The following is a 24383-nucleotide window of genomic DNA, read 5'->3' on the forward strand; positions in this document are numbered from 1 at the left end:
TTCAACTAAGGGGAAGCGAGGAAGTCACTTAACAAAGTTAATAACTGTAATTTTCAATAAGGCTATGATTTATGTTTGTTTTGTTTGTTTGTCTTGTGTGTGTGTTTGTTTGTTTTTTATAATATTGTGAAATATTATAAAGCTTGCCACATTGCCTTGACGTTCTGACTGCGGAGAGAGGGGCGGTTCTCAATTAGAATAGTCCCTCCCTCTTTCACTCTTTCTATGCCGGTGTTATCCAATGAGAAGAGAGATGACTTGTTCTAATTCGGCTGCTGGGAGAGAGAAAAGTCCCCATTGGTCAAGCTGGGACGGGCAGAGCAAGGGATGGGCTTTGCATGCGGGGCAGTTAGACAAAGGAGGGAAAGGAAAGCAGGTAAGCGGTAGGGGGGGCTTAAGTGGGGGAAGGGGAAGATAATGGAGAGGAAAAGGTGGGAATGGCTGCATGGGGGGCCAGAAAAGAGAGGGAAAGGGTTTAGAAGAGAGGGCCAGGCGAGTAGTTTGCCTTCCCTGAAATGGGTTTTTATTATTATTATTATTATTATTATTATTATTATTATTATTATTTATATACATTCATTCATTCCCCACTCCTCTGGCTGGGTTTCCCATGCAACTTTATTCTTATCATAAGTTAAAATTGTTAAGTCCCTTTTATCTTGCAATCCAGAGTGACTCGCAAAACCTGGAGTGCAAAATCTGGAGCCAGGGCATTTTGGAGAGGAAAAGAGGATATGGCTGCATGTTGAGCCAGAAAAGAGGGAGAGGGTTTAGAAGAGAATGGGATGATAATAATAATAATATAAACTTTTATTTATTTATACCCCACCCATAATAATAATAATAATAATAATTGTATTTATGCCCTGCCCCTCTTGCTGGATTTCCCATGTAACTTTATTCTTCATACCATTTGTTAAACTTGTTAAGTCGCTTTTTATCTTGCAATCCAGAGTGACTCGCAAAACCGGGTGCAAAAAACCTGCCTTGCATGGGGTTGGTCTAGATGACCCCCGGGGGTCCCCTTCCCATGACTGCAATCCCGCGACCCCCTATGGGGGTGGGAAATGTGTGGTTTTCTGCTTGGTTCTGTGCAATTAACTCTAAACGGTAATTTCTTGTGAGCCGCCCTGTGATTTTAGGATGAAGGGTGGTATATATAAATCCAAGAAACAAAAAATGATGTCAAACAATTGTTTTGTCCCATAAACCAGCCAAGGTAGGGGGCAAAAGCTGTTTTTGCAGTGTTGCTCTTGCCAAACCGCAGTTTGCCTTCCAAGTTAAATTGTTATTTATTTAATTCGTACACCGCCTTTCAAACCTGAGATCACAAGGCGGATCTCAACATAAACAAAAAACAGAAACAGGAAATGCATTGAAGAAGGGCAACAAACCAATAATCTCACCCCATGCCCTCTCCTCCCATTCGGTTGCCTTTTTAAATTTAAAAAATAAAATGGCAGTTGCATCTCCCTCCCCGGCAACCATTTTGGGACAGAACAACACAAAATGAATGCAATGAAGCCATTGTTCCTGCCAGCCCAAAATCCCCAGTGGTGACATTGGTCACCATGCAGGGGGGATAAAAATCAATGATGATTATTATTTTTAAGGGGGGGGGGAATCAGATTTTTTTATATTTGAATTGGATTTTTTTTATATTTAAATTGGATTTTTAAAATAAAATTCTTTTGGAGGAAAAATCTTTCCAAAGATAGTTTTCTATTTAAGTCACATTATAGTCCAAAGGCTATAATGAAAAGAAGGGTTTAAGTTTTTCATGGGTGCTAAAACTCAGTCTGAGGGTTTTTGTTTTTTTAAAAAAAATTAACCACATCAGTTAACAAACGTGGATACATATGCTGTGATGTTATTGTTTTAATTAAAATAAATTGTTCTCAAGGAAAGGATTAATTTTCCCCTTCTGATAAAGTGCCGCAGAAAAGTTGTCCAAATATAAACAGTTAACTTATTAAACCTCACGATAATTTCATAATTATGTCTATGTATTTCTAATAGTATAAGCAAATCAGTATTTAAAAAAAAATTATTGGAAGGAGAACAATAATCATTTCCTTGAGAGCAATTTAAACAATTTATTTAACTAAAGCAATAACATTATAGCATATGTAGCCATGTTTGTTAACTGATGTGGTTAAATGTTTTGTTTTTTAAAAAAACGTAGACGTGAGTTTTAGCACACATGAAAAACTTAAAACAAATCCTTATTTCCTGATGAATAGCCTTTGGACTATAATGTAACTTAAATAGAAAACTATCTTTAGAAAGACTTTTCCTCAAAAAGCGTTTTATTTTAAAAATCTGATTTAAATTTTAAAAAAATGTTTGTTTTTTATTTTTTTTAATCTTTTTATTGAATTCTTGAAAACTACATACAGACATTTAAAAGGTAGAAATAAAAGAAAAGAAAAAGAGAAAAAAGAAAAAAATAGAAAAGAAAAATCAGAATAACACATATTAACATAAAAAAAAAACTTACAGACATTACTCATTTGACTTCCATCCATCTCTGTTTAGGTTAGATAAACTTATAACCTTTCTGCAGTTGTATTATATTACCTCTATACATCGCAGGTTTTAAATTCCGTCCACTGTGATTTTAGTAATTTCCAAATTGCCTTCAATATAACTTAAGAATTTATTCCAATCATTCTTTAGCTTTACATTTTTTTGATGCCTAATCCTTTGTGTCATTATCGCTAAATCATTGGTTTTTATCCACCCTGATGGTAAACTTTACATTGCGGAGAACACTTTCTTCTCCCTGATACCTAGTTTTCTGTGTACAGGGATATTATTGATAATAATTAATGGGGAAAGGGAAATAAGTCATGTCAACCCAAACCTGGCACTGCCCAGACACAGATTTGCTGCAAAATACTTTGCAGAGTTGTGCAAAAGGTTGTTTAAATAGTTCTCTTTTTCCCTCCTAGAAAAAAAACAAACAAACCAGACACACTTTGTTTTAAAGTTTAAAAATAACAGGATTTTTAGTTGCTGTACTTGGCTCTGGTCTGACTGAATGCACAAGAGAGGCATGTAATATTTACATTACTGAAACATATTTACATGAAGTTGTATCCGAGACCGACTAATATTTACAGGCTGGCTCTGAGGTAGCAACACTTGCTGCTCTCACAGTTAAAACTCACTTCGAATGTAAAAGACTTTAGCCTGAAAAAAGGAGACATTTTTGTAAACCAAGAAAACTTTTAATAAAAATGATGATTATTACTTTTTTAAAAAAAACCTCACACAACAGTTGAATGTAAAAGCCTGAAAAAAAGAGACAACGCTTGTGCTTTTGTAAACCAAGATAATATTTAATAAAAAATACTGTTATTATTACTACTATTTAAAAAAAAACACCCTCACAACAGTTGAATGTACAAGAGTGCAGCCTGGAAAAAAGAGACAACACATGTACTCTTGTAAACTAAGATAATCTTTAATTAAAAAAAAATACTGTTATTATTACTACTTAATTTTTTGAAAGAAACCTCACAACAGTTGAATGTAAAAGACTGCAGCCTAACAAAAAAAGAGACAATGCATGTGCTTTTGTAAACCATGAAAATCTTTAATAAAAAAAAAAATTATTTATAAAAACCCTCACACAACAGTTGAATGTAAAAGAAGAGTGCAGCCTGAAAAAAGAGACAACGCCTGTACTTTTGTAAACCAAGAAAATCTTTAATAAAAAAATAATTATTTATAAAAACCCTCACACAACAGTTGATAACAGCCAACGAAAAAAACCTGACTCAGTTTATGTCCCCCCAACATTTTATGCTACAGCATTAACCCTTTCTGTAGTATTTTGATTGCACCATTGCCACAGATTTTGCCACTGCCAGGCATTTGTTGGTCATGGGCAGTGAAGCGCATTGATTGAATTCTCTTAGGGCATATCTAGCAAATACTTTAGAAAATATTCTGAGCTTCCCAAAGAATATTGGAATATTTGCGATAAGGCTACATTTTAATGTTTCAATATTTTAATGTTGTATTTTAATTTTGTTTTTAAGTTGTAATCATCCAACTTGTTTTTATTATTGCTTGTTAGCCGCCCTGAGCCTGGCCTTGGCTGGGGAGGGCGGGGTATAAATAAATATTATTATTATTATTAAAGAGTCTCTCGTTGACTTCCGCTTCCTGGTCTCTACTTTCCCCAATATTTTAATCTATCCATCTCCGTCCCATGGATGCAAAGCAATCCGTTTTATCCTGATGCGCTTCATCGGCTGTCGCACCCATTGATTTTCGGGAAATTTGGCCGCGACCTTGACTTTCTGCGTAACGCAAGACAATAATCTGATGTGACAATTATTGGCAAGTCTTCGAAAGGCTCTTAAGACAAGAAATGTGCTTGGCTCCCATTGCCACCCCCTTGTAATATTACTTAGCAGAATCCACCAGTGGCATTTAAATTACGAGCTATGTCTTAAGGTTAAATAAACGGATGGGCAAGCGATCGTTTTAAAATGAAAGGTGCTGATTTTCGGGAGACGAGCCATCTGTGAAACATTCAGGTGGGAAATACTTCTTTGTGGCTTACTGACCTTATAGCACTAAGCAAGGGAAAGAGAAGGAAACTTGCTTAATATAGAAAAGGTGCAGGACAGAAGCAATTGTCCTAATGTGCATCTGATATAGGAGGAAATTAGCAGCTGGCCAGAGGTTAGTCAATCAAGTGTACATTCAAAGGGCTGTCAACCAAGCAGCAGTGTCAGGTGGGAGATTTTAGTCAATGAAAGGTTAAGCCATCTATAGAGCACCCAAAGGGTGGAAACTGAAGTTCTGCAAATTAGACTTGTCTCTCAAAAGTGGCAATCAAAAGCTAGACTTCAACTCCCTTCCTTAAATATGTTTCAGGGCTGAAGCAAATCCCCGTTTGATGTATCTTTTATCATTTCTATGATTTATTTATATATTGGATTATTCCGAGAAGGACTGAAAGGATTTGATCTCTCCTGTTGGCAGGAAAATGAATTAATAAATTATAGCCCACTTAACTGGAAATCATCTGTCTCCTGTCCAATTTCCAACGGAATTAGCCTTCCTGCTTTGACTACTCGAAAGTTTTTCTCTCGTGTGTGTGTGTGTGTGTATGTGTATGTGTATGTGTCACCTTACTGGTGTTCTGGAAGAACTTTCCTTTTCACTGACCAAAAGGAACCTAGCCAATTAGATAGCTTCTATGTGCTAGATTTTTTAAAATGCAAATTTAATTAAGTTTTAAAATGTTTAAACTTAATTGATCACCAAGTGATCAGTGTCACACCCTATTGGCCCTATTGATGTTTTGAGTTTTTAACAGTGTAATCTAATGTAAACCTCATTGGGCTTACTTCCAGGTAGGTTTGTATAAAAGTTGGCAGTATTGAATGGCTGTGGTTGGGCAAAGCATCCTTATCAGGGATAGCTTACGTGGCGTCTGCCAGATGCTACAGTTTCCATCGTCTTGCCCAATTCTGGCTGGAGCTAATGGGAATTTTTAGTCCCAATAAAAACTGGAGGAAGAACCACATCTACCTCTGAAAGCTATTATGTATTTTATTGTATTAGACACTGCTGGAATCCACTGGCTGAAACATGATGATACGTCCTCCATTGTGACAACTCCTACTGCTGGTTTTGCTGCCAGGAAAATGTGGTAAGAGCAACTCTTTCAGGTGAGCAAAAGGAGAGGGGACAGGTTATTGTGCAACAGGAAATTGTTGGATTATTTAAAATGTGCATGTACATCATTATATTTGACTTATACATCAGGAAAGAGTTGCAGTTTTGAGTGCTCCAACATTTTTTATTTTAGATTACAGATTTTACAGTAAATAATTACAGTTTTTAATACCTGTAGCTCTGTGTTCTGTCCCTGTCCAATCTTCAATGGAAATGAGGTAGCCAATGTTTGTAAGCTAGCCAATTAGAGGAAATCTTGAGACAGGAAAGTTTGACACTCATGCCAGGAATGAGGTGTGTGCTTAATTCAATTGGCCTTGAATTATGAGTAGACTTACTTCTGAGTAGACACGTTTGGAATTGAATCCTGCGTTAGTAAGACTCTTCGGTGCAACTGAACTGGGCCTCTTGATGGGCCACTAAATACTTTCCTTACCGTATTTTTCGCCCTATAGGACGCACCTAGTTTTTTTTGGGGGGGGGAATAAAGGAAACAAATCCCCCCCCCAGCACAGGGCTGGCGCGGGGGAAGCCCGAGCTTCCTCCGACCCCAGCCCCCCCAGAACAGCCTGCTATCCGCAAGCCTAGGGAGCCGCGCTGGTCTCTCCAGGCTTGTGGACAGCTGTGCGAAGCCCACGCGCTCTTCAGTGCGCCCGAGGCTTCGGAATGCAGGCAGCTCTGTGCAATCCTCCGGAGCCCGGCGCCAAGCGGACCCCGGGAGGTCAGGCAGCTCTGTGCCTTCGCGCCGGGCTCCGGAGGGTTGCGCAGAGCTTCCTGAAGCCTGGAGAGCGAGAGCCTCTCGCTCTCCAGTCTTCAGCGAAAGCCTGTATTCGCCCCATAGGACACAAACACATTTCCCCTTCATTTTTGGAGGGGGAAAAGTGCATCCTATAGGGCGAAAAATACGGTACTTTGAAAAGACTTCCCTTGTATCACATAAACACAGCACAACAAGACAAGGACCTATCCTCCAAACAGCATACAAATCAATATGGCTAATCTAACTCAACAACCTGCCCCTGCCACCCTGCTGCCCCTCACACACGCATACAAATCACAATACAACCAACCGAACACAGTCAGCTATGTTCTGGACTCTCCAATCTTTCGCAGAGCTAATGAAAGTGAATAACTAAACGAACTGTGGAAAAGACTATGAACTGAAAGAGGAGTCGCTGTATGTACTTTTCCTTGTTTATTTGTTTTGTAACAAGAAAATCTTTAATAAAAAACTTTTTTAAAAAAAGAAAGAAAGAAAACAAACACCATGTGAAGCAGCAGGGAGCACTTCAGAATGAAATCACACAGTCAACACAATACTTAACAACCTGTTGTATTTGTATCTAGACTTCAGCAGAGGGGAGCCAATTCTGCTTCCGCGAATGCATGGTGGCCCCAGAAATTGCTAACTTCACACCCCCATGTGTTTGTAACGATTTAGAACCCTAGGGGACCATTCCTCCCCAATCAGGGATGGAACTAATCTGTTATTTTGAAATAATCTATTTTTCAAAAGATTGCTCTCAAGGCCGGTTTAAATACATGAAGCGAAACAGCTTCCCTTGAAGGCTCTTTTGACAGGACGCCTTCAGTCGGTCCAGCTCCTTGCTGCCTTCTCCACAAGATGCTCATGTCAGCAATTTCAGTTGTCATCTGCCCCAAATTCAGTGAGGCAATATAGTGTGTGAAGACAACCCAGTCCAATTTATCTTCTCATTCTGTCCTAGGTTTAAAATCTCTTTTTTGACCTGTTGTCGCAACCCTAAAGTCCATCCCCTCATCTACCAGGAGGAAGAGGCACAGATCCGGGTGCCTCCAGAACAAAGGGACGGATGGTATCTGCTCTGTTTCATCACGTGACAAATGACATGACCGATGAAAAATTGTTGCAGTGACAGAGAATCGGGGTCTTTGGGAAAGAAGCAGGCAGGTCGCTGATTCAAGAAGACTTGAGTAACATCCCTTTTGAAGAAGAAAAATCATCTTGTCTCTTCTCTCTGATTCATTTAGCCGCTTGATTCTGCCATTAATTTCTCAGTCAAGAAGCCTAACCAGCAAAGGCATCGTGTATCTCGAAGGATGATGAAAGGTGTCATTACTGCCTTCCTTGATGCTACTGAAGTGAAAATGTAGTGCCGAGTCAGTTTGGTGCTGTAGTTAGAGCAGGGCCCACCAGTTTAGTGTACATGTATTTGCAGAGACTTTCCACTGAAATTAGGCTTGAAACAAGTGTTTCTGGGTAGCAAATAGAATAGGTTGTGCTGTGTGGACATCCTTGCTTTGTGATGTAGTACCCACATCTATAAAAAGAAAACTATTTTAACCACTAGTTTGTGACATTTTTGTTGATCCTAATAAAGGTATTTATAAACTTACTCTGGCTTTTGGGGTTTTTTCCCCCTCTAATGGATCAAAGTAACTACAATTATTGAACTCATTCTACCTATGCATGTCCATTCAAAGGGTATGTCCTATTGCAATCAGTGCTGCTGATCTCAAGGCAAATATGTGCAGGATGATAGCTGTGCGTTTAAGGAACAGCCGCAAAGAGGAAGAAAGTTCTTTTACATCTTGTGCTATCATTTCTCAGTCACACTTCAGGCACCGACAAAATCCCTTAAGACTCGAGTTTTAGTTACTATTTTAAATTGGGAAAGGATGGGAAAATGAGGGTGTGAGGTACTTTGATACCTCCTCTGATCTTTACCTGCCTTGACCTGTGCATCTCAAAGAGAATAACCTCAGCAGTGTAAAATGCTCTCCCCATTTAATTAATGTAGTACTTTGCAATTAATAGCTTGCCACTCCAGGATTGCTGCTGCTGATAGCGCTAGGAAAGCAGGCATCCCTCATCCTCCAGGCATTGACTTGATACAATCCCCTCCTGGTATTTTATAGTAAAATGTAAACAAAAGCCACACCTCAATCAACAGCAGTAGATAGCCTAAACGAATGCAGCTTCACATTTTAAACTCCCTTAAGCCACCATTATTTCTGCTCATTTCCTGATTTGGGCAAGTCATTCCCAACTCAGCCTAACCTGCCTCACATGGCTATGGAAACGAGGTATAAAAAGACTGCAAAAGGGGAGCTTATTGTTTGTATGGTAGGCATCAAATTTTGGTCCCTTTAACCCAGAGAAATGCATATTTAAAAATAAATGCTATTTTTCTTTCTGTGGCCCCTTCACCCTGCAAATTAGTACAGCTCCAAGACTTCAGCCAGCCTTAATTTGGCCCGAGTTCTGCAGGAATTAAATAATTCCACTTGTATTCAATTGAGTATTTTTGCCCCAGTTGCTCACTTAAACAAGCATACCGCTGCTTCCATGGACCACTGGTCTGTCCCAACAACAAAACCACCGAAATAACTTGGAAAACACTTAGAAGGGTATGCATTTTGTGTCTTGGCTTTCCTTTCAGGTGGCAAGTGCCTTTTTATTTTTAATGAAGGCTCTAGAGTTCGGGCTCCCTACCTTAAACAAGAACAGAACTGTTAACAGGAAATTCTGGACTCCAACCAAATACAATTAAACCAGGCCCCACAAATACCCCAGAGATGCATTTTAAATAAAAGGACACATTCTACTCATGTAAAAGCACACTGATTCCCAGACCATTTGTGGGCCGGATTTAGAAGGCGATTGGGCCGGATCTGGCCCCCGGGTCTTGGTTTGCCTACCCATGGACTAAACCATATAAGAAGTCATGGCACCCTAATCAGCACATTAATGATTATACTTGGGGCTACATCTGAAGACAGTTTGGAAGCGTCAACTGGTGCAGAATGAGTGGCCAGGGTACTCACGGGTAAGACAGTTTCATAATATTATCCTTTAAATCTGTAGCACATGGACCATTGCTTTGCCTTGGTAATGGACTGGGTGAGGTGGACTTGTGGCAAGGTAAAAAGATTCTGGGAGTTAATCTATAATGAACTTAAAAAGATATTTAAGTATACTTTTCCTAAAAGACCAGAGGCATTTTTGCTAGGTCTGGTGGGAAAAGAAATTAAAATAAAAGACCAGAACTTGTTCATGTACGCCACAACCGCCGCAAGAACTTTACTGGCCCAAAGATGGAAAACGCAAGATTTACCAACCATCCAGGAGTGGCAGGTGAAGATGATAGATTTTGCGGAACTTGCCAAATTGACAGGAAGGATCCGGGACCAAGAGGACCAGAGATACAATAACAACTGGAATAAATTTATTGAATGTATAAAGGAGAACAACAGAAATATTAAGAGACTAGCAGGACTGGAGTAACACCTCCAATGTAAAACAGAGTTATGACAATAATATACGCAAAAACTATGTGATGTTTATACCAGTAGTCGTGAGGGAGGGAAATCAGGACTTGGCAGAGTCAAAGGGATTATAATTTGACAATAAGGATTGTTGGAAAAAGAATTACATGTTGAGAACAATAAAAATTTATTTGCAAAGGTAATGGACTGGATGAGAACCAACCAACGGGCTCAGTCCAGATGAAGACAGACCCCCAGATGAGTGGGCAGCTCCTAGACCTGTTGGATGGCAGGTTGCCTGCTCTTGATGGGGCTACGCTTCCTCTGAAGGAGCAAGGAACCTTGGGGTTGATTCTCAATCCTTTGCTGTCACTCAAGGCTCAGGTGGCCTTGGTGGAGCCAAGTGCCTTCCATCAGCTTTGTCTGGTAGCCCAGCTTGCACCCCTATCTGGGCAAGGACAGCCTAACTTCTGTTATCTGCGCTCTGGTAGCCTCTAGGTTAGATTACTGTGACACAGTATATGTAGGGCTGCCTCTGAAGATGGTTTGGAAACCTGAGCTGGTGCAAAATTTGGCCAGGTTATTCACTGGGGTAAGGCGGTTTGAGCACGTTTCATCAATCCTGGCCCAACTACATTGGCTCAGTTCAAAGAGCTGGTTTTGTCCTATAAAGCCCTAAACAGCTTCGTATGAACCGATCAGGGCCCTGCAATCATCATCTGAGGTCTTTATGTGCCACTTCCATGATAGGTCAAGTGAGTGGCAACATGAGAAAGAGCCTTTTCTGTGGTGGCTCCCTCCCCTGGCGCCTTCATTATATATCATTAGTGCCAAGTTAAAATGTTTCTCTATAACCAGCCCTTTGGTTGGTTGGCCATACAATCTATGGCCTTTTAAATATCTTTGTTGGAGGGAGGGGGTTATTGATTTGTTATTGGGTTTTTTTTTAGTTATGTATTTTGTGTTCTCATTTTGCTTTTTTATGTTGTGCAACACCCTGCTGTCTTCGGATGAAGGGTGGTATGCAAGTTTAATAAATAGTAAAATTTATTAAGGGACGCGGGTGGCGCTGTGGGTAAAACCTCAGTGCCTAGGGCTTGCCGATCGCATGGTTGGCGGTTCGAATCCCCGCGGCGGGGTGAGCTCCCGTCTTTCGGTCCCAGCTCCTGCCCACCTAGCAGTTCGAAAGCAACCTTAAGTGCAAGTAGATAAATAGGTAGCGCTTTATAGCGGGAAGGTAAACGGCGTTTCCGTGTGCTGCACTGGTGCTGGCTCGCCAGAGCAGCTTCGTCACGCTGGCCACGTGACCCTGAAGTGTCTCTGGACAGCGCTGCCCCCCGGCCTATTAAGTGAGATGGGCGCACAACCCTAGAGTCGGACACGACTGGCCCGTACGGGCAGGGGTACCTTTACCTTTACCTTTAAAATTTATTAAATACTGTGTTTGGTCTTAAAGACTCTTGAGCATGCTGGGGTGCTAATCCCAGTGAAAAAAAGACAGTCACGGACCCAAGAAATTGACAGAACAAAAGAAATTACTGTGAAAATCCCTGAAACGAGAAGTAATCGACTATAGAATAACAAAAATAAAAAAATAAACTAGAATTAAAGACTTAACGAGATGCCGGTTAAGTGATATCAAACAAGCTCAAGAGCAGGGCTGAAAATGCTTCCTCAAGTTTACAAAGAAGGTATGAAACCTCAATGACAAGTTTTAAACAGCCCTATTTAAGATAATCCAGCAGTAGTGATAAGAAACTGAGGTTTTAAAGTTTCAAGCAAACTCAAAAAAACAGGGCAGAAACTCAAAAAAGTTTTAAACAAACCCCTATTTAAGAGAGCCAGCCAGTAGTAATAAGAAATTGAGATTTGAAGTTTCAACCAAACTCAAAAACAGGGCTGAGGCGCTCCTGGCTTCTGATGTTAAAGAAAGGTATGAAAACCTCAATGACAAGTTTAAAATACAGGCCTATTTAAGAGGACCAAGCGATAGTAATAACAAAATTAAGGTTTGAAGTTTCAAACAAACTCAAAAACAGGGCTTGGCATTCCTGGCTGCTGATGTTAAAGAATGATATAGGGTGTTCCCAACCACAGGTTTTCATACTGTAAGGTGAAAGAATTTTTAAAGGGACAGACCATCTAGTTCAAACATAGGGCGTGGTTGCCAAAGTTTGTAAAGAATAACAAGAATATTGTTTAAATAGAGTTATAAGAGATTACAAAAAGGAACTCTAGTCAATATAAGAGTTGAGACCTGACGGAATTAAGGGACCAAATCTAAAAATCCAATACATTTCCCTCTTTAGTAATTTCTTTCTTAAAATATCAGTATTTATCTCAGGAGTTTGATGTTTATAAATGATAAACCATCTGAAATCTGTTGCCCTGTTTTTGAGTTTGTTCGAAACTTTAAAACCTCAATCTCTTATCACTGCTGGATTATCTTAAATAGGGCTATGTTCAAAACTTGTCATTGAGGTTTTCATACCTTGTTTGTAAACTCAAGGAAGCATTTTCAGCCTTGCTCTCGGGGTGCTAATCCCAGACTGTTTGTAGTTGTACAATTTAGATCTATTTAGGAATGCTCAGCAATTCCAGCCAGGTATTTGAAATGAATTCCTTTTAATAAAACCCACACAATCCAAGAATAAGTCTGGGTATATATGCAGAGTTTGCCATCAATTCCACTTAAAGTAGAAGCATATCCCATACAGTAAAATATACATGGCTGTATAAGCAATTTCTTTGCTAGCAATTGAGATCTAATCAGTATATTTGAAAAGAAAATTATGGTTCTCATTTGGGGAAAAGCCATGTAAGCTTGATGGGGCTCGTAGACAAATTTAGCTCCCTGCTGGGGAAGCTTGTAAAAACGTATAGATGCTTGGAAAAGGTTTTGTTTTCATTTTCTACATGTTGTGTTTAATGTATCTAAATAGTGATGTATTCTGCAGTGATGTGGAATCATGAGGCTGCTGTACCTGCCTAACAACAGTAGACTTTACATTCGGGCTTACAAGCTATAACCTTTCCCCGGGGGAGATTAAATCAATTATCATATATAAAGGTAGGATTTCCGATGTGCACAGTTTGGAGATTTTTTTCCTCTTCAAGTTATGGGCAATAAACCAGAGGAATGATTTATGCAGTGCAAGAGAATCATGTCTGTACTCTCAGTATGCCTAGAGAGACCTCTGCAAAAAAAAAATTCTGCAGACTATTCCCGGGCACTCCAGTGTCTCAAAGCAGCATCTTGTGCACTTGTGATATCGCTGTGTTACACCGAAGATCACTGAGCCAGGCCCAGTCCAAGGCTTCCCCCCTCCCCGGTGAAGGACAATGTACCCCCTTAAGGGAAGTAATAGTGCCACTGTATTCTGCTCTGGTTAGACCTCACCTGGAGTACTGTGTCCAGTTCTGGGCACCACAGTTCAAGAAGGACACTGACAAACTGGAACGTGTCCAGAGGAGGGCAACCAAAATGGTCCAAGGCCTGGAAACGATGCCTTATGAGGAACGGCTAAGGGAGCTGGGCATGTTTAACCTGGAGAAGAGGAGGTTAAGAGGTGATATGATAGCCATGTTCAAATATATAAAAGGATGTCACATAGAGGAGGGAGAAAGGTTGCTTTCTGCTGCTCCAGAGAAGCGGACACGGAGCAATGGATCCAAACTACAAGAAAGAAGATTCCACCTAAACATTAGGAAGAACTTCCTGACAGTAAGAGCTGTTCGACAGTGGAATTTGCTGCCAAGGAGTGTGGTGGAGTCTCCTCCTTTGGAGGTCTTTAAGCAGAGGCTTGACAACCATATGTCAGGAGTGCTCTGATGGTGTTTCCTGCTTGGCAGGGGGTTGGACTCGATGGCCCTTGTGGTCTCTTCCAACTCTATGATTCTATGATCTATGATCAATCGCTTATTATTGGCTCTGCAGCAATCAGTTCTGTCCTGGCTTCTAAGGCTGTGTTTTGGGAAAGTTTGTTTCACTTGGGAGGAGAGGGGTGCTTCCGAGAGTGAAAACGTCAAGAAGGTGTCATCATTTTCTGTTCACTTCTGCCCCGATGGCTGTTTTGGCATTGACAGTTCTGGCGCCTCTCAGGTGGGCGCCATTGTCATTATAAGAGGGAAGGCATTCCTGGTGAGTTCTGGCACCCCTTTTTCTAGAAAAGTAGCACTGGCAATGTCTGAACCATGGGTGGCGTGTTTCGTTTTGCCAGAACACCTGGGCAACTCTTGCCTAGGTTGTGTGGCATTAGTGTGAAGTGGCAGTGGTGGCAGGTTCTGGTGAGATCTCGCTGGAAATTGCCATGGATGCTAGTGCCACATCTCTCCCCAGTGGCAAAGGTGGCGAGGTAAGCAGGGTGCCACCAGGGGTACCACCTCGGAGACTTCCACACCCAGAATGGCAGCTTCACCCTGCCACATGGGTGGGCTGGCCCTGGTCTGAACTTTCAGTGGATTTGCAAACTAATAATGAGTAGCTGAGACTGGTTCTGCGATCAGTTGCTGGCCCAAGACCTTCTCTAGAACAGAGTGTGCACCTGCATTCAAAATAGGACTTGTCATTTGAGGGAGAGATGTCAAAGCCACACCGTACTTTTAAAAACACGTGGTGAGGCAAGGAAGAAGGGCTACCCCTATGCTATCCATATAATCAGTTATCAGTAATCAATATATTCATATATGCTTACACATAATCAAGGCTTACAGTATTTTATAATCCATTTTGAATCAAAGGGAAGCTGTGCCTTAGCTAACTGCAAACTGCTTGGAACAGCAAAGTTAGGAGCCGACCTTTCCCCTAGAAACATCCGTGTACCCTGGACAAGCGGAAGACGTGAATCAGAGATACTGGTACAAAATCCCCTCAGATACAGGCTAAATTGATCCACAGAACAGGAAGAGCAAAACCACAAAATCTCCAAACTCCCTGTCCTGTCATACCTAGGGGAGAGGTTAGACAGAGCGTCACTGCAAGCATCGGAAAGCAGAACTAGAACTCTGTGCTTGACCAGTGCTTGACCAGGAGCTGGTAGCGTGACAAGAGCTTGCTAATTGGCTGATTCTCGCTGACAATATCGTGAATCCCTCATGGTTGTCTCATGATCTATGATTTGCTGTGATTTGCTCAGGTATAAAGACCTCTGGATTTCTGTCAATCGGGGTCCCAGTTCCTTTTGGAAGAGATTCCAAACTGGGCCTGGCAATAAACCTTACCTTCTTATTCTCCATTGCTGAGTCTGCCTGATCCTTATTTAACACCAAGCGAGTACCCGCTTACGTTCACGTGCTTCCGTGGTTTTCCCCAAAGAATAATGGAAACTAGTTTTTCTTTTTGAGGAGGCTAGGAATTGTGTCTTTGTTTAGGGATAAGCTACACTTCCAAGGATTCTTAAGGTTGGGGAAATCTTTAAATGTATGGTGGATATAACAAAATAATAATAATAATAATAATAATAATAATAATAATAATAATAATAATAATAATAATAATAATAATAATAATAATTTATTATTTATACCCCGCCCATCTGGCTGGGCTTCCCCAGCCACTCTGGGCGGCTTCCAAAAGAATATAAAAATATAAAAATACATCAAACATTAAAAGCTTCCCAAAACAGGGCTGCCTTCAGATGTCTTCTAAAAGCCTGGTAGTTGTTGTTCTCTTTGACATCTGGTGAGAGGGTGTTCCACAGGGAAGGCGCCACTACCGAGAAGGCCCTCTGCCTGGTTCCCTGTAACTTGGCTTCTCGCAGTGAGGGAACTGCCAGAAGGCCCTCGGCACTGGACCTCAGTGTCCGGGCAGAATGATGGGGGTGGAGACGCTCCTTCAGATATACTGGACCGAGGCCGTTTAGGGCTTTAAAGGTCAGCACCAACACTTTGAATTGTGCTCGGAAACGTACTGGGAGCCAATGTAGGTCTTTCAAGACCGGTGTTATGTGTTCTCTGCGGCCTCTCCCAGTCACCAGTCTAGCTGCTACATTCTGGATTAGTTGTAGTTTCTGGGTCACCTTCAAAGGTAGCCCCACGTAGAGCGCATTGCAGTAATCCAAGCGGGAGATAACCAGAGCATGCACCACTCTGGCGAGGCAGTCCGCAGGCAGATAGGGTCTCAGCCTGCATACCAGATGGAGCTGGTAAACAGCTGCCCTGGATACAGATTTGACCTGTGCCTCCATGGACAGCTGTGAGTCCAAAATGACTCCCAGGCTGCGCACCTGGTCCTTCAGGGGCACGGTTACCCCATTCAGGACCAGGGAATCCTCCACACCTGCCCGCCTCCTGTCCCCCAAAAACAGTACTTCTGTCTTGTCAGGATTCAACCTCAATCTGTTAGATTGATTTGTGTGGGGGTTTTTTATCCCCTACCATCAGCTGCGGGCACGGGTGGCACCGTGGGTTAAATCACAGAGCCTAGGGCTTGCGGATCAGAAGGTTGGCGGTTCAAATCCTCGTGAAGGGGTGAGCTCCCATTGCTCGGTCCCAGCTCCTGCCAACCTAGCAGTTCGAAAGCACGTCAAAGTTCAAGTAGATAAATAGGTACCGCTCTGGCGGGAAGGTAAACGGTGTTTCCGCGCACTGCTCTGGTTTGCCAGAAGTGGCTTAGTCATGCTGGCCACATGACCCGGAAGCTGTATGCCAGCTCCCTCGGCCAATAAAGCAAGATGAGCGCCGCAACCCCAGAGTCGGCCACAACTGGACTTAATGGTCAGGGGTCCCTTTACCTTTACCGTCAGCTGCATATCCTCCTGGAAAATCCCAGCTTGTGAAGAAGCTCACCATAGTGGGCAAAGTTGACAATGTCAAGGCGGATGAAAATTGCCATTGAATTCTTTCCTAAACCAAATTTTAAAATAAATGCATGTTTGTTTATTTATTTATTTGATTTTTCAAATTCAAGTTTTACAGAGATATATAAAACATAAATAATAAAAACAGGATTCCAGGGAATTTCTTGGACTTCCATCCTCCCCTTTGTGGGTCCTATTATTAATCATTTCCTCCCGCATCCTTTATGATGACCCAAATCTTTTACATCTCCACTGTGCCCAGAATTCACCCTTAAACTACAAGTGATATTCCAATCCTACTAAAGATTTTAACTGTTTACAATGGGTCTTTAAGATAAGTTACAAATTTTCCCCATTCTTTATTAAAATTTTGGACTTCCTGATTTCTCATTCCGGTCGTTTTAGCCGTTTCATCAACTTCATCTGCCATTCTTCTCTGGTAGGAACTTTATCTTCTTTCCAGCTCTGAGCCTCTTTCCTAAAAAACAATTTTCTGATACAAATTGAGAGGGGCTAACTTAGAGATAAACCCACAAGGACGAAGAGGTGTTTACCGGGTCTCCTGGGAGATTTCTCAGATTCTGCACATCTTGACCGTACGAACAGATGTAGTGCTGTAACATTCCTGCCAAATATTATTCCCAGATCTTTGGAGGAAACAGCTCGTTGATACAGGAGAAGATCAGCAGCCAAGCAGGTTTCAGCTGGCAACAACGTTATCCAAGATCTCGACTGCAAGGTGAAAATTCTATTCTCCACTTTTGCTTAAAACAATGTGCTAAAGCAACGTGAAGCCATTTTGTAGGTGCATGTTAATTAGCCGAATTGTGTGTATGTATTATAAGTATGTACCAACACATGAGTAATAAAAGCACTTAAAAAGAGCCCACATTCTATTTCTTCTGTCTAAAATCTTTATTCTTTGTATGAATACCTGTGGTAGTTTCCTTGGCAGACTGCGTGCTGTTCAGTGTTTAGAACTTGCACATTATTGTGTGAAAAGTGCAGAGAGAGAAATCTGTGCAAAGAGAACGGATTCATTTTTAAAAGAATTGCTATAGCAGGAACTCGACATATTCATGAATATTCCACATGCACGCCTATATTATGCTCCTACAAACTGTTGCTTAATCTGAGCATTCCTTCCGCTCCGATCCTCCCCTGAAAACGAAATGAGCTTTTCAAAGTAAGCAAACCAGATAAACTTAAAACAAAAATCTCAATTCTTTTTAATCAGGCCTGCCACCCGAATAATAAAATAAATGAAAGTAAACGAGTCTACAGAAAGAAAGATACTTCCAGTACTTCATTAATTTTCTTGGCCCTCTAAATTGTGCCACCGTGAGGGTGTTTCCCACCCCCTTTATTTATTACAAATTATTTATATCTCATCTTTCAGGATACAGCTCCTTCCAAGGCAGTAACATCAATGTACATAAAAAAAATAAGCAATATCAACACATAGCACAAACTTTCTCTCTGCAGGGCTCGGTTGAGATGGGTGAAAATAACTGAGGCCCACCCGTCTCAAAATATTGGCCAGGGGTAAAACCAGTCACAAAATGGTGGAAGAGGGTGACATAAGCAGTTGGGAATTGCTGCCATATTTTTCTACGGATGGAAATTGCAAAATTCTTTACAACAGTGTTTTGCCTTGTGGCAAAGAGTTCCATAGAGGGACGCGGGTGGCACTGTGGGTTAAACCACAGAGCCTAGGACTTGCCAATCAGAAGGTCGGCGGTTCGAATCCCCGTGACAGGATGAGCTCCCGTTGCTCGGTGCCGCCTCCTGCCAACCTAGCAGTTTGAAAGCACATCAAAGTGCAAGTAGATAAATAGGTACCACTCTGGCAGGAAGGTAAACGGCGTTTCCGTGCACTGCTCTGGTTTGCCAGAAGCGGCTTAGTCATGCTGCCCACATGACCCGGAAGCTGTACTCCGGCTCCCTCGGCCAATAAAGCGAGATGAGCGCCACAACCCCAGAGTCGGCCACGACTGGACCTAATAGTCAGGGGTCCCTTTACCTTTACCTAAAGAGTACCATAGTGCATTTCCCCTCAAGCTTCGAACATACATTTTCTCTGGAGCTAATGTGGCACCGCCTCCCCACTTTAAGCAGAATTTGCTGATCCGGAGGCTCAGGTGGAGCTTTCATCATTTATATTTTCCCCTTCCCACATATAAGCTAAACAAGCTATAGCTTAGGGCCCCATTCTCTTGGGGGCCCCAAAAAAATTAAAAGGAAAAAAACCTGGATGTACATTTCCAAAATATAAGATAAAAAACAAAATAAAATAAAACCTAAATACAGCAACAGTGTTTTGCGTTGTGTGGGCTCCTATGATGTAAGTAATGGGCCCCGCCTGCTAGCTTGCTCCCTAAAATATCACTGTTTTGCTCATTTCTATATATAGGGTGCCTACATTCTGCATGGACTGGTTGCATGGTCACGTGCAAATGGCTTTAGATACCTATTAGGTCCATAAATTACCATATAGCATATATTCAACAGCAGCAGTTTGTTGTTGACAAAGGACAGCTGGACATATAAAGGGCCCCATTACCTTCAGTAGCTTAGGGCCTCATCAAACCTAAATCTGGCCCTGCCCCTGCTCTCTTTTCACATTCGACCTGCTACTTATTCCTTCTCCATACCCTGCCTGAACTGCCACGCTTTTTCACTCCTCCACAGAGCACTGCGGTTCAAGGAGTTGCTGGTGTTGTCATTGGTTCCACCAAAAGGCTCTCACATGGCTAGGGCATGAGGCAAGCAAGTGAAGAGGCACTGGGCAGGCTGTGCCACTGAGGAGTCACAGGACCATAGAGTTGTCGGGTTGAGAGGGACCACAAGTAAAATCTAGTCCAACCCCTTCAATGCAGGAATCTTTTGCCCAAAATGGAGTTGAACCCACAACCTTGAGGTTAAGAGTCTCATGCTCTACCAACTGAGCTCTCCTCAGATTGAAAGGTGTTTCCCACAGGGCAGCTGGTGGTAGATCACGGGTCGGCAACGTGTGGCCCATGGGCCGGATGTGGCCCACGAAGACCGTTTTACCGGCCCATGAGCCACCCACAAACCGAGCCGCCTGCTTGGCAAGTCCCTCGCACACTGTGCTAAAGTAGCGTGGTGCGGCGCAGGGACTCGGCAAGTGGCAGCGGAAATGGCGTCTGCGCACGCGTAGATACCAGAAATTGCGTCTGCGCATGTCCAGATGACAAAAATCGCTTCTGTGCAGGTGCAATTTTCGGCTTCTGGGCATGCACAGAAGCGATTTTTGGCGTCTGGACATGCGCAGACACAATTTCCCGCATTGCGCTGCGCCAGTCCGGCCCATGCACGATCTCTGTGGGAGTGATCCAGCCCATGGCCGGTAAAGCTTGCCAACCCCTGTAATAGATGATCATGTGGGCAGAGGAGACAGTCCAGCTGAAACAGGAGCAGGTTCCTGGTGTCTTATTTAACATTCCTGGAATCCTACCTAATCCCTCCCAAGGGGAGCTAAAACTAGCAGGACAGCTTACTCTATGGGTTTAACCCCTTCATGAATTAATTAGACATAAGTCAGGTTACCCCACATTAAGTACCCATCAGTTTACGTCCCTACTTCCTTTCCAGCATGCATTGAAAGTTATGCTGGGACTGGACACATCTAGAAATATGTACATTGCATAGGATTTAATATTTCTGTGTCAATAATTTCCATTGAATCCCCCCCCCAAGAACCCCTGTATCCATGTTGCACAGTAAATATTCAGGGGAGGGGGTTAGTATTTTCTAAAATGATTTACAGAGGATAAAATATCCACAGACGGAAGGACCACAAGGGTCATCTAGTCCAACCCAGTTCAACGCGAGAATCTTTTGCCCAATATGCAGCTCAAACCTTTGACCCTGAGGTTGAGTCTCATGCTCGACCGACTGAGCTATCCCAGCAGACTTGCATAATATCCATCTGTTTACAGTAAGGGGATCTCCCATTATCCAAAAATATTATCTACGGTTCATGCATTCCATCACAAATCCTCCAGCAATATTTTATCTCAAGACAATAGAGCCATCTCAGGCGAGTGGGTCTGGGGAATCAGGAAAAACAAAATAATCCTACTACCTCATGGGGGGATATTGCAAGAGAAGCAAATAAATATTCAAAATATAAGATAGAACTTGTGATGGAAAATATTTTCTGCTATACTAGACAGTAAAATATCATGCATAAGTATAGCAATTTTAGAGGTTTTATTACATATCATTTGCTAAAAAGTTTTAGGAGGGTTCCTTCTGATATATTAAGCATTGTATTTTATGAACTCCTGAAACTTAAATAACTTTGGAAGTCACAGAGAAAAAGAAGCAGATTGCTCTGATTCCTGCTTGGTAACAGTAAGGGCCGTACCCAGGAGTTGCAAATATAAAAACTCTCATTATCTCTTTCCTTGTTATCCACAATGCCTTTCTACCCAAATTCACCGATGGCTGCTTCTTAAGTTACACGTAGTGGTGGTAAAATGAGTCTTCGCTCCATGAAGTGAAAATTACATATTCACAGGTATATATAAGTGTCCTGACTAAAGCAACAGGTTTCTGAATGGTGATTATTAATCTTGCAAAAGCAAGACAAAGAAGGCAAGAAACTGGTAAAAGATGTTGTGACACTTGCAAAAAAAAAATATTAAAAAAAAATTGCTGGGGGACGGCTTGCTGTAGTCCTATCTCTTGAGTAAACAGGTCAACACAGTAACAAGCCAGTTTGCACTTTTGTAGAAAGCAAAGATAAACAGCCCCAAGCCAGTTAACACTTAGATGGTGAACAATCATAAGCAACAGTCACAACTTTGAACAGGGAACAAACCTGTGAGACTAAATATAAAAATATATGTTGCTCATACACTTTTGTGGCTCAATAGCTCAAATCTCCTATGTTGCTTTGTGAAGATGCTGTTCCAAAACCTGTTCTCCAATTTCTCAAAAGACTTTATTTCACTGTGAAAGTCTTCTATTTTTCTCCGTCACTCTCTCTCTCTCTTTTTTAAAAGATATTTATTAAAATTTTCAAGATATTACAAAATGAAAAAAGGGGAAAAAAAACACAAAATGAAAAAAAACAGTTAAAAACCACTCAATCTTTCCATTACTTATTTTTCATTAGCTTGTTTCCCGGACCTCCTCGTGTCTCCCTTTTTTGTATTCCAGTTCAGTTTGTTAGTTCAGCAAATCCTTCCCCTCTTTATTTATCCTAATCTTTAATCTTAAAATATTGTGACATTAAATTTTTACCTATTAGTAATCCATTTTTCATATTCCCTTATAGTATTACAGCTAAAAACCACTTAATTTCTATCCAACATCATTCTAACATTCATTAATTTTACAATATTTCTGTAAATAGTCTTTAAACTTTTTCCAATCTTCTTCCACCGATCTCCCTGGTCTCGGATTCTGCCAGTCATTTCCGCCAATTCCATATAGTCTATCACCTTCATCTGCCATTCTTCCAGAGTGGGTAAATCTTGTGTCTTCCAGTACTTTGCAATAAGTATTCTTGCTGCTGTTGTGGCGTACATAAAAAAGTTCTATCCTTCTTTAACACCAATTGGCCGACTATGCCCAGGAGAAAGGCCTCTGGTTTCTTCAGGAAGGTATATTTGAATACCTTTTTCATTTCATTATAAATCATCTCCCAGAAAGCCTTAATCCTTGGGCACGTCCACCAAAGGTGAAAGAATGTACCTTCAGTTTCTTTACATTTCCAACATTTATTGTCGGGCAAGTGATAAATTTTTGCAAGCTTGACTGGGGTCATGTACCACCTGTATATCATTTTCATAATATCCTCTCTTAAGGCATTACATGCTGTGAACTTCATACCTGTGGTCCATAACTGTTCCCAGTCAGCCATCATAGTGTTATGTCCAACATCTTGTGCCCATTCAATCATAGCAGATTTCACAGTTTCATCCTGAGTATTCCATTTCAACAGCAAGTTATACATCCTTGACAAAATCTTAGTTTTGGGATCCAACAGTTCTGTTTCTAATTTTGATTTTTCCACCTGGAATCCATTTTTTTTGTCCAAATTGTATGCCTCCATTATTTGATAATAATGAAGCCAGTCTCGCACTTTATTTTTTAATTTTTCAAAACTCTGCAATTTAAATTTGTCTCCCTCTTGTTCCAAAATTTCCCAATATTTCGGCCATTTGGCCTCCATATTGAGCTTTTTCTGAGCCTTCGCTTCCATCAGTGACAACCACCTTGGGGTTTTATTTTCAAATAAATCCTTATATCTTATCCAGACATTAAACAATGCTTTCCTGACAATGTGATTTTTGAATGCTTTATGTGCTTTGACCTTGTCATACAATAAACATGCATGCCATCCAAATACATTGTTAAAACCTTCTAAGTCCAAGATGTCTGTGTTTTCAAGAAGCAGCCATTCTTTCAACCAGCAAAAGGCTGCTGATTCATAAAAAAGTTTAAGGTCTGGCAGGGCAAATCCGCCTCTTTCCTTTGCATCCATTAATATTTTAAATTTTATTCTAGGCTTCTTGCCCTGCCAGACAAATCTAGAGATATCTCTATGCCACTTCTTGAAACAGTCCATTTTGTCCAAAATTTGCAATGTTTGAAACAAAAATAACATTCTAGGCAATACATTCATTTTTATCGCAGCAATACGGCCTAGCAGTGAAAGCTTCAAATTTGACCAAATTTCTAAGTCTTTCTTCACTTCCGTCCAACATTTTTCATAATTGTCTTTAAATAAGTTCCCATTTTTAGCTGTCATATTAATCCCAAGGTATTTCACTTTCTTAACTACTGTTAAACCTGTCTCATTCTGAAACCTTTCTCTTTCAATCGCCGCTAAATTTTTCTCTAAAACCTTTGTTTTTAACTTATTCAGTTTAAATCCTGCAACTTGACCAAATTCTTGAATCAGTTCCAAAACTCTTTTAGTACTAAATTCTGGCTCCTGTAATGTCAATCACTCTCACAGTACTTTAAAATTTATTTTGAGCTTCTTCAGAACTTTGCTGAGTGCAGGGTTGAGCTTACTGTATCATCGCAAGGTGGTTGCAGGTAGTCTGTGTGTCCCCCCCCCCTTTTACTGAACATTTCTCTACCACTGCAACCCCATAAGACAAATTATTTGATGTCATCTTCCCTTGAGTCCAGGAAACCAGGAGGCTGGCAAAAGAATGCCCCATTTTGCTTGCTGATTTTGTTTTTAAGGGAAGTGCTTCCTTTTACTAAACCCCCCCCCCAAAACCCCCACACTGAGTTCTTGTGATGGCCTGGGACTCGGGCTTGGACTCAGAACCAGAGGAGTCTCAGTCTGCACTGGATCCTTTGCCTCAGGTGGCATCTGAACCAGGTCTGGGGTCTGATTCTGAAGCGCTCCAGTCTGCACAGGTTCCCCTGCAACAAGCACCAGCTGGGCCAAGTCAGGGACCTGAGCCTGCCCTGGCTCCAGATGCGGGGATTACCTCGTTGCCTTCAGCTGGGCAATCACTTACAGCTGCTCCACTACCGGTTGGGTCAGGAGAGGCTGAGGCGGCCTCTGAGTCTAGTAACCCACCGACATCTCCCGAGCTGCAGAGACGAAGGTCTGAGAGGAGGAGAGACCTGAGTACT

At 41.5% G+C, this 24383-nt stretch overlaps 4 long non-coding RNA genes across 4 annotated transcripts; 2 read left to right on the top strand and 2 right to left on the bottom strand.

Moving 5' to 3' along the window:
- Positions 1 to 236: 236 nt before the first annotated feature.
- On the top strand, positions 237 to 8078 carry LOC309533907. Its single transcript, XR_014220501.1, has 3 exons — positions 237 to 376; positions 5590 to 5696; positions 7431 to 8078. It is a non-coding gene; the product is annotated as an uncharacterized lncRNA (long non-coding RNA).
- On the bottom strand, positions 2722 to 3264 carry LOC309535234. The gene is made up of 2 exons (XR_014221145.1): positions 2972 to 3264; positions 2722 to 2866 (listed from the first exon to the last, which is right to left on the bottom strand). It is a non-coding gene; the product is annotated as an uncharacterized lncRNA (long non-coding RNA).
- Positions 5807 to 7431, bottom strand: LOC309533924. The gene is made up of 2 exons (XR_014220535.1): positions 6610 to 7431; positions 5807 to 6134 (listed from the first exon to the last, which is right to left on the bottom strand). It is a non-coding gene; the product is annotated as an uncharacterized lncRNA (long non-coding RNA).
- Positions 8079 to 8813: 735 nt separating the features above from the next.
- On the top strand, positions 8814 to 17632 carry LOC309533927. Its single transcript, XR_014220539.1, has 2 exons — positions 8814 to 9512; positions 17394 to 17632. It is a non-coding gene; the product is annotated as an uncharacterized lncRNA (long non-coding RNA).
- Positions 17633 to 24383: the final 6751 nt, after the last annotated feature.

The sequence above is a fragment of the Podarcis vaucheri genome, assembly GCF_965113315.1.
Source record: "Podarcis vaucheri genome assembly, chromosome: 6".
Taxonomy (NCBI): Eukaryota; Metazoa; Chordata; class Lepidosauria; order Squamata; family Lacertidae; genus Podarcis; species Podarcis vaucheri.